Genomic DNA, 9365 nt, shown 5'->3' with positions numbered 1-9365 from the left:
GGAGAAAACATGGCAGCTAGAAGAATTACCATTCAGGAGGAAGGAGCTTCTGATTTTACACTGCAACCGTTTCAAGCGCATCATCCAGCGGTAGCTACGGATTTTGAAATAAAGACCGCACTGCTAAATTTGATGCCGAAGTTTCATGGCCTACCTGCTCAAGAGCCTATCAAGCACTTGAGAGATTTCCAGGCAGCCTGTTCTACTGTCTTCAATTCTGCTGAATGCTTTTCTGTTCTCTCTTGAGGGAAAAGCAAGAGTGTGGTACTACACTCAACCTCTAGCAAACGTATCCAACTGGGATACACTCAGAAAGGAGTTCCTGGAGAAATTCTTCCCATCTGAAGTTACTGATAAATTGAGGAAGGATATCTCTACAATTGTTCAGGATGACAATGAGACTCTCTTTGAATACTGGGAGCGCTTCAATAATCTTCTGAAAGCATGGCCCCACCACATGATTGACAAGATCGTGCTACTCAGCTATGTCACACAAGGTATGAGACCCCAAGATAAGACCACATTGGAAAGTGCCAGTAATGGGTCTATGAAGAAGTACAAGACCACTGATGAAGCTTGGCAATTAATCAGTGATTTAGCTGAATCTACTCGGAACCACAGACAGAAGCAAGGCCGTTCAAGGGCCATTGCAGAAGTATCTTCTGGCATAGAGACTGCTGCTCTAAATCGAAGCATCTGTGAAATGACCAACCTGCTGAAGCAAATGCAGTTAAATCAACAAGCTCAGAAAACTCAACCGCAGTAAAACCAACAACTAGTTCCACAAAGAATTTGCAAAATTTGTGCTGATTACAGCCATTACACTGATGAATGCCCGCAGCTCCAACAAGAAGACAACATGGTGGCATCCACTCATAACTTCTATGACCGCCCCAACCAAGGGTACAATCAAAGTGGAAATAATAACCATGGATGGCAGGACAATTCAAACCAGAATTGGAGGGATAACAATAATAGGGGAGGCAGAGATAATCAGGGAAATCAGAGGTGGAATAATTACAACAACAGGCAGCAAAATCAACCTTACCGAGCACCTCACCTAAGGCAAAACCAAGGACCACCGAACAACCAGCAGCAAACCTCTCAATTTACTCATTCTTCTGCATCTTCTAATGAAGAATTATTACAAGCTTTTGAGAAAAGACAACTGGCAATGGAAAATACCATCGTGAACAGTATTAACGCCAGTCTGAATGGTTTCACCTCTACTCTGCAAGCTTTTATGACACAACTTGGCTCAGCACAAAATTCCAATAACCAACCTTCAAGCACCACTAGAATCCCCTCTCAATCATTACCCAGTCCAAAGGGAAGCATTAATGCCATCACACTGAGGTCCAGAACCACACTGCAGGAGAGGAATCAGGAGGAACCAAGCTCACCAGAATACGCCTCAGCTTAAGAGGTGGTAGAAATCGAAGATGTTGAAGAGGAAGAGGATATACAGGACATAGCCGAAGAAGAGATAGCTCAACCACATGAAGAGGCACAAAAAGGTGCAGGCACCACAGAAAACACTACTCCCATTCCATTTCCACAACTTGCAAGGAAGCCTAGGAAGCAGCTGGAACCTGATCCTAAAATGGTAGAGATATTCAAAAAGGTTGAGGTAACTGTTCCCCTTTTTGATGTTATTCAGCAGGTACCTAAATATGCAAAGTTTCTAAAAGACTTATGTATCCATAAAGATAAAATTAATGAATTAGAAACTATTCCTTTAGGTAGTTCTATATCTGCTTTAATGGGAGGATTACCTGAAAAATGTAGTGATCCAGGTCCTTGCATAGTTAGTTGTACTATTGGTGGTGTAGTAATTTATGATTGCATGTGTGATTTAGGAACATGTGTCAGTATAATGCCTTTGTCTATATATGATGTTTTAAGGCTCCCTCCCTTAAAAAGGTCGGCAGCTCGTTTTGTGTTAGCAGATAAAAGCATTATTACAGTTGCTGGAGTTGCTGAAGATGTTTTGGTGAACATTAAAGGGCTCACATTTCCCACTGATTTTTATATCTTGGAGATGCCCCATAATGATTCAGATAAGCCATCATCAATCCTACTTGGAAGACCATTCTTGAAGACATCAAAATTCAAATTGGATGCTTTTTCAGGGACATACTCCTTTGAAATAGATGGCCGCATAGTAATCTTCAATCTGAATGGAGTCATTGACAACCCCCCAGAAGATCGTTCTATCTTCCAGTGTGATGTCATAGACGAAAGTGTGGCTGAAGTTCAAAAGAAAGAGTTTGAAGAGAGGCACACTGGACAAGGTCCAAGTGTGGGGACCCTCTTAACTGACAATGAGGACACTTCGCCATTTTCACAAGCCCCAGATAACCCAAAGCCTGTCCGTGATCAAAAGTTAGAATTGAAACCTCTCCCTCTACATCTCAAATATGCTTACCTTGAGGATGAGTAGAAGCTTCCGGTTATTATTGCAAGAGAACTGACTTCTCAACAAGAAGAACAACTACTTGATGTGTTGAGGAAGCATAAGAAGGAAATAGGGTGGAGTTTGGCAGACATAGTGGGAATCAACCCTCAAATATGCGAGCACAGAATATTTTTAGAAGAGGGAGCAAGACCTGTCCGTCAACCACAAAGAAGATTGAATCCTACCATCTTGGAAGTTGTCAAAAAGGAAGTGACCAGACTATTGGAGGCCGGTATCATATATCCCATTTCAGACAGTGAATGGGTAAGCCCAGTGCAAGTGGTGCCCAAGAAGTCCGGAGTCACTACAGTGAAAAATGAGCATGGAGAGCTCATAGCAACTAGAGTTCAGAATGTTTGGAGAGTCTGTATTGATTACAGGCGTCTCAACCAAGCTACTCGTAAGGATCACTATCCACTTCCATTCATTGATCAAATACTGGATCGCCTGTCAGGTAAATCACATTATTGCTTTTTAGATGGTTACACAGGTTATTTCCAGATTCATATAGCTCATGAGGACCAGGAAAAGACTACTTTTACATGTCGTTTTGGAACCTATGCTTATAAAAGAATGCCCTTTGGCTTGTGCAATGCACCAGCTACTTTCCAAAGGTGCATGATGAGTCTTTTCTCTGATCTTATTGAGGACTGTATGAAAGTTTTTATGGATGATTTTAGCATTTATGATGATTCTTTTAACCTTTGCTTAGATGGATTATCTAGAGTATTAGATAGATGTATTAATACAAACCTTGTATTGAATTTCGAAAAATGCCACTTTATGGTAAAGCAAGGGATTGTATTGGGACATGTGGTATCTAATAATGGCATTTCTGTAGACCCAGCAAAGGTGAATGTTATTTCTAGTTTACCTTACCCCTTTTCTGTGAGCGAAGTCCGTTCGTTCCTTGGCCATGCAGGTTTCTACAGGAGATTTATTAAGGACTTTAGTAAGGTGGCACTTCCCTTATCCAGATTACTACAAAAGGATATTGAGTTCGAGTTCAGTGAGGATTGCAAACAAGCATTTGATAAGCTAAAGACTGCTCTAACTCAAGCTCCAATTGTGAGAGGACCCGACTGGAGCCAGCCATTTAAAATCATGTGCGATGCTTCCAACCATGCAGTAGGAGCAGCACTGGCTCAGCGTGAAGGTAAAAATACTTTTGTTATTGCCTATGCGTCTAAGACTTTAGACACTGCCCAGTCCAATTATACCACTACTGAGAAAGAGCTACTCGCTATTGTTTTTGCTCTGGATAAATTCCGGGCTTATTTACTTGGTACTAGAGTAGTAGTGTATTCGGACCATGCAGCTCTAAAGTATCTATTGGCTAAAAAGGAATCCAAACCAAGACTTATACGTTGGATACTGCTGTTACAAGAGTTTGATTTAGAAATCAAGGATAGGAGTGGTAATCAAAATTTAGTTGCAGACCACTTGAGTCGCCTTGAACATATTAAGGATGATTCTACTCCTATAGATGATAATTTTCCTTTTGACAACCTGCAAGCAGTATCTGAAGTAGTCCCTTGGTATGCACCTATTGCTAATTATTTAGTTAGCCGCACATTTCCTCCACATTTTTCTAAACATCAAAGAGACAAGCTGAAAAGTGAGTCTAAATATTATATATGGGATGACCCATATTTATGGAGATGTGGCGCTGACCAGATAATTAGACGTTGTATACCTCAATCAGAATTCCAGTCTATTTTAGAAGCCTGTCACTCATCAGAAAGTGGAGGACATTTTGGCCCTCAACGAACAGCTAGAAAAATCTTAGACTGTGGATTCTGGTGGCCTACTCCTTTTAGAGATGCTTCTGAGTTTTGTAAATCTTGTCACCCATGCCAGAAATTTGGTAACATATCCAAGAAGGATGAGATGCCTCAACAATATATGCTTTTCTGTGAAATTTTTGATGTTTGGGGCATTGACTTCATGGGTCCATTTCCAAATTCTAGTGGATATTTTTATATATTGTTAGCTGTAGATTATGTTTCCAAGTGGGTGGAAGCAATTCCAACCCGCACTGATGATGCTAACACTATTGTTTCCTTTGTGAGAAACCATATTATATGCCGCTTTGGATCACCACGAGCGATCGTGAGCGATCAAGGCACCCATTTTTGTAATAGGAGACTAACCGGATTCATGAAGAAGCATGGGATAATCCATAAAGTTGCAACAGCTTACCATCCCCAAACTAATGGGCAAGCCGAGGTGTCAAACAAAGAAATTAAACGTATCTTGCAAAAGATAGTAAAGCCTCACATAAAAGACTGGAGCACCAGACTACAAGATACACTGTGGGCATATAGAACAGCATACAAGACACCCATTGGGATGAGTCCCTTCCGCTTAGTTTATGGAAAAGCTTGTCATCTCCCAGTTGAAATTGAACACAGAGCCTTCTGGGCAGTTAAAGAGTGCAACAAGGGGATTGAGACTGCTGGAGCTGAAAGAAAGTTGCAACTGCAGGAACTGGAGAACCTTCGCCTAGAAGCTTACAAGAACTCCAGAATATACAAGGAAAAGATGAAAGCTATGCATGATCAAAACATCAAGAAGAGAGAGTTCCAACCTGGAGATTTTGTTCTCCTTTACAAATCTCGACTGAGGCTCATGCTTGGTAAGTTGAGATCAAAATGGGAAGGTCCATACAGAATAGAAAAGGCTGAACCGTATGGAGTTTATCACCTAAGCCATCCTTCAAGTTCTGAACTTATTAAGGTCAATGGACACCGTCTGAAGCTATACCATGGTGAGAAGGTGCAGAAGAGCAAGGAGCTTGAGATCTTCTGCCTGGAAGATCCCTACATAGCAACAGATTGAGCTAGTGGAGTATCCAACTTACGTACGTTAAAGCAAAGTGCTTGGTGGGAGACAACCCACCGCGGTATGATCGTTCTTTTCTTTACTTTTAGTTTTTCTTCTTTAAATAACTATTCTCTTTATTAGTGCTTTCGTGCTCTTTCAATTACATGTCTTTATCTTTCTAAAAAAAAAAATTTCGTCGCACGACGCGATCGCACAAGCGACGCGTCTGCGTGGTAGGGGGAGTAAAGAAAAATAAAAATGAACAGAAAGTTACGCAGGAGCAGCGCTGGAGTCGTGCCAAAGGCACAATATACTCCACGCGACCGCGTCGCATGGAAATCATGGCCTCCCACGCGACCGCGTACTACACGCGGCCGCGTGCCCTGCATTTTCGACGTAAAAGGGTGCACAATGCTATATTGTGCGAGAGTGGTGCTGGATTGGTGCTGGATGCACAATCCTTGTCATGCGACTGCGTCGCTGACGCAGCCGCGTCAATTAATTTCTGATGCACACTCACGCGATCGCGTCACCTTAATTTGGCAATTGAATTATATCGAACAGAGAGTTGTGCTGGAGCAAGGCTGCACTCGCGCCAGCAGCACAATGTCGGTCACGCGACCGCGTGACCGACGCGATCGCCCCCCTTCCTGACGCGTATCCACGCGAACGCGTATCTTCCGCGGCCGCGTCGCATACGCCGCACAGCGCAACCCAATAAGCCAACTTATCTTATCTTTCTCTTCTCCAAACCCTACTTTTTCTTTTCCCCACTTCTTTCTTCTTTCTCCCTTTCCCCTTCTACCTCACCTTTCACTTTCTCTCTCTCTCACCACCATTAACAAGGTTTTACCTTCTTCTTCCTTCTTCTCTTTTCTATCATTCTTATTATAGTATGTATATATATATTATTATTTTCTTTTTCTTTTCTTTTTCTTTTCACTTCTTTATTTTTACTTCTTCTTCTTTTACATGGTGTTAGAAACCTTTTGAGTCATCATTCCTCATTATCTGCTTGTGGATTATTGCGAATTGTTTGACAATTATGTTTCTCCTATTTAAGGGATTGCTTGCATGTTCAATTCCATACTTTTTATATCTTGTTTACCATGCATGCCATGTATTTGTGAAAAAGCCCATATAGCACTATGCACTTTTCTATATTACTTTACTCTACTCTGCAATGCTTGCTTTTCACAAATTCCCTTTCATATTTTATTATTTAAATTTAATTGTAAATACAAACGTGATAGTTAGTTTGTCACAAATGGTAACCTAACTTGGACATTGAATGTTTGATATATGCTACTCATGCCTTTGCCTGCATGCTAATAAACCTCTTACATTCTATTGTCCTACATGCACTTGCTATATTTCCATTGATGAGCTTTTCACATGTAATCCGGACCATGTGTTCATGCCATTTATCTTTATGGTGCATTGACTATCACTTACAATACCCTCTTCCTTGCTTTATCTCTATAAATTGAATTTTCTTTCTCTTCCCTTCTTTCAGGATGGCCACCAAGAAAGGACAAGAGAAAGCCACTTCCAAACCATTAGCAAGAAAAGGAACTAAAAGAGCATTAGTGGCAGAGCCTTCTTCAACCGCAGTCAAGCCCTCAACAAAAATAGTTAAAAGGATAATAAAGGTTGACGACAAAGAGAAAGCGTTTCCAACAAAGGATACTGCGCGATTTCCCAATCGCTACTGTGAGCAGATGTTCCCTATCCAAGCAGAAAGGAACTATAACAATGAATACCTTCTCATCCTCCCGCCCAATATTGCCACCTTTGTTGAGCCACAAATTGAGCGAAGACAATGGGGTTTCCTACGGAGACAGCCAAGGCAGGTCAATCTTTCTTGGGTAGTTGAGTTCTACTCCAACTTCTATATACCAACCTTGCAGTCTGTTTATGTCCGGCAGAAGCAAGTCCCTATTACAGAAGAGGCCATTCAGCAAGTTTTGAGTCTTTCCCCTATTCCAAAAGGAATGGACGCTTTTCAAGAAGCCACCCTTCAGCGCCAGAGATACCAATTTGACTGGGACTCCGTTTTCAGAGTCATTGCTTTACCTGGCAGCCGTTGGATCTACGGATACCACCCCAACCGCCCTAAGGGAATCTTGGCTTCCGCACTTACCTTGGAAGCTCACGTATGGGCACAGATCATGTCCCATTACGTCTTTCTAAGCACTCATGAGTCCTCCTTCACTGCGGACATGGCTGTTCTACTATGGTGCATCCTTACAGAGCAACCTCTGAATCTCTCAAGACACATCTGGCATGCTATGGAGCATGTACAAATCGCGGGCAACTTACCTTTCCCCGCCTTGGTCTCAAATCTTGTCTCCGCAGCCGGAGTCTCCTGCAGAGCTGGGGACACCAAAGTCATGCTTCCACGGGATGATCAATATGTCCCTAATGGGAAATACCTCAGACTTTCAGCAACCACTACAAGCCAGCCTACTGAGCCGGTTGGAGATATTCCTTCTTCAACACCACAAGCATCTACCACTGAGAAAGTGCTCCAGCAGATACTTGAAAAGTTGGATTGGCATGCACAAAAAGCAAAGATGAGAGAGCGCCGTAACGAGCGCCGATTCAAACACCTCAAGGAGCTACTCAAGGGACGCTTCAGAGACTTAGACACCCCGGTCTCCACTTCTTTTACCAGCACCGGGAGCCATACTGGTCCCGACTGTGGAGATACTGCCATCAGCCCACCCCTGTTCCTGACAGATGGCACCGAGGACGGTGCAAAGCCTTAAGTATGGGGAGGTCGGTCAGTACCTGACTTCCGGAGGTAAATTCTCTTCTCTGGCACCAATAATTAGGATATTTTAGTTAGATTTTTTCTTTCTTTTATAGAATAGAATAAATTGCATAGGTTAGGATAGTTGCATGCATGTTCTACTTGATTGAAAAGACAATAAGTTTCTTTTAAAAAAAATCTATCTTTGGAACAAAATTTCACTAATTTTTTCAAAGTTTTTATGATAAATCTGCTTGAGTTGTATTTGGAACATGATGTTTGAGCTAAAGAACACACAACCTGTGAAAGATTTGAGCCTTTATGTATGGTTACACTATTTAACTATAATTATTTTATTCTTGTGTGTTTACTTCTCTATGATTGTAATCTATATTTTGTTTTATCTTATATGTCCAATATTTATTATATTTACATGCTTGCACATGATTGAGGCCATTATTTGTTTAAACTCACTTATCCAAATCAAGCCTACCCTTTTCAATTACCCTTATTAACCACTTTGAGCTTTTAAAACCCCATTTGTTCTATATTTCACCACATTACTAACCTTAAGCTGAAAAACAATTGCATATCCCAAATTGAATCTTTGGTTAGCTTAAGATAGAATTGTGTGTGCTAGTTAAGTATGGGAAATTGTGGGAACAGAAGTTGTTAAGGGAATGTGTCATGAAAATTTAAAGGAATTTGGATACCCACTCATGTGAAAATATAAGAATGAAAAATCTATGTGCATTGATAAGCTTTATTTATTCAAAAAAAATATTCAATAAATAAGGGGACAAAATTACCCCAATGTTAAATTCAGAATTCAAAGATCAATGCACATATGATAGAATTAAAATACAAGGTTGAAACATGAGTATGAGTTGAAAAAGGGAATTATGGGTAGCTAGGCATGAATTTAAAAGTATATAGAATATATGTATATTAGGTGAGAGTTTAGGTTAATTAAAGATTCAATTTATAAAGCTCACTTAGCCATATGTATATCCTTACCTACACCTTGGCCCCATTACAACCCTGAAAAGACCTCATGATGTTTGCATTGGTATATTAACTGTTGTTGATTGGTTAGGAGAAAAACAAAAGTTAGAAAGCATGACTAGAGAAGGATAGAGGGATTACCCTATACACTAGAGATTAGAGCGTACATACATTATCAGTGAGGGTTCAATGCTTGAATTTTCATGTTTCCAACCTTCATAAGCTATCTTCTTGCACTTTTATCGGTTTTATTATATGATGATAGAATTAGTGGAATTTGATTTGTAATTGTTTTGAAGGGCTTATTTACTTTTGATCAAG

The 9365-nt window shown here is 40.7% G+C and overlaps 1 non-coding gene across 1 annotated transcript; it reads right to left on the bottom strand.

Moving 5' to 3' along the window:
- Positions 1-355: 355 nt before the first annotated feature.
- LOC112718786 (small nucleolar RNA R71) lies at positions 356-459 on the bottom strand. Its single transcript, XR_003161113.1, has one exon. It is a non-coding gene; the product is annotated as a small nucleolar RNA R71 (small nucleolar RNA).
- Between the last annotated feature and the right edge of the window lie 8906 nt (positions 460-9365).

This window comes from Arachis hypogaea, chromosome 10 (genome assembly GCF_003086295.3).
Source record: "Arachis hypogaea cultivar Tifrunner chromosome 10, arahy.Tifrunner.gnm2.J5K5, whole genome shotgun sequence".
NCBI lineage: Eukaryota > Viridiplantae > Streptophyta > Magnoliopsida > Fabales > Fabaceae > Arachis > Arachis hypogaea.
The sequence above is the reverse complement of the archived record's forward strand: the minus strand, read 5'-3'. Positions and strand labels throughout refer to the sequence as shown.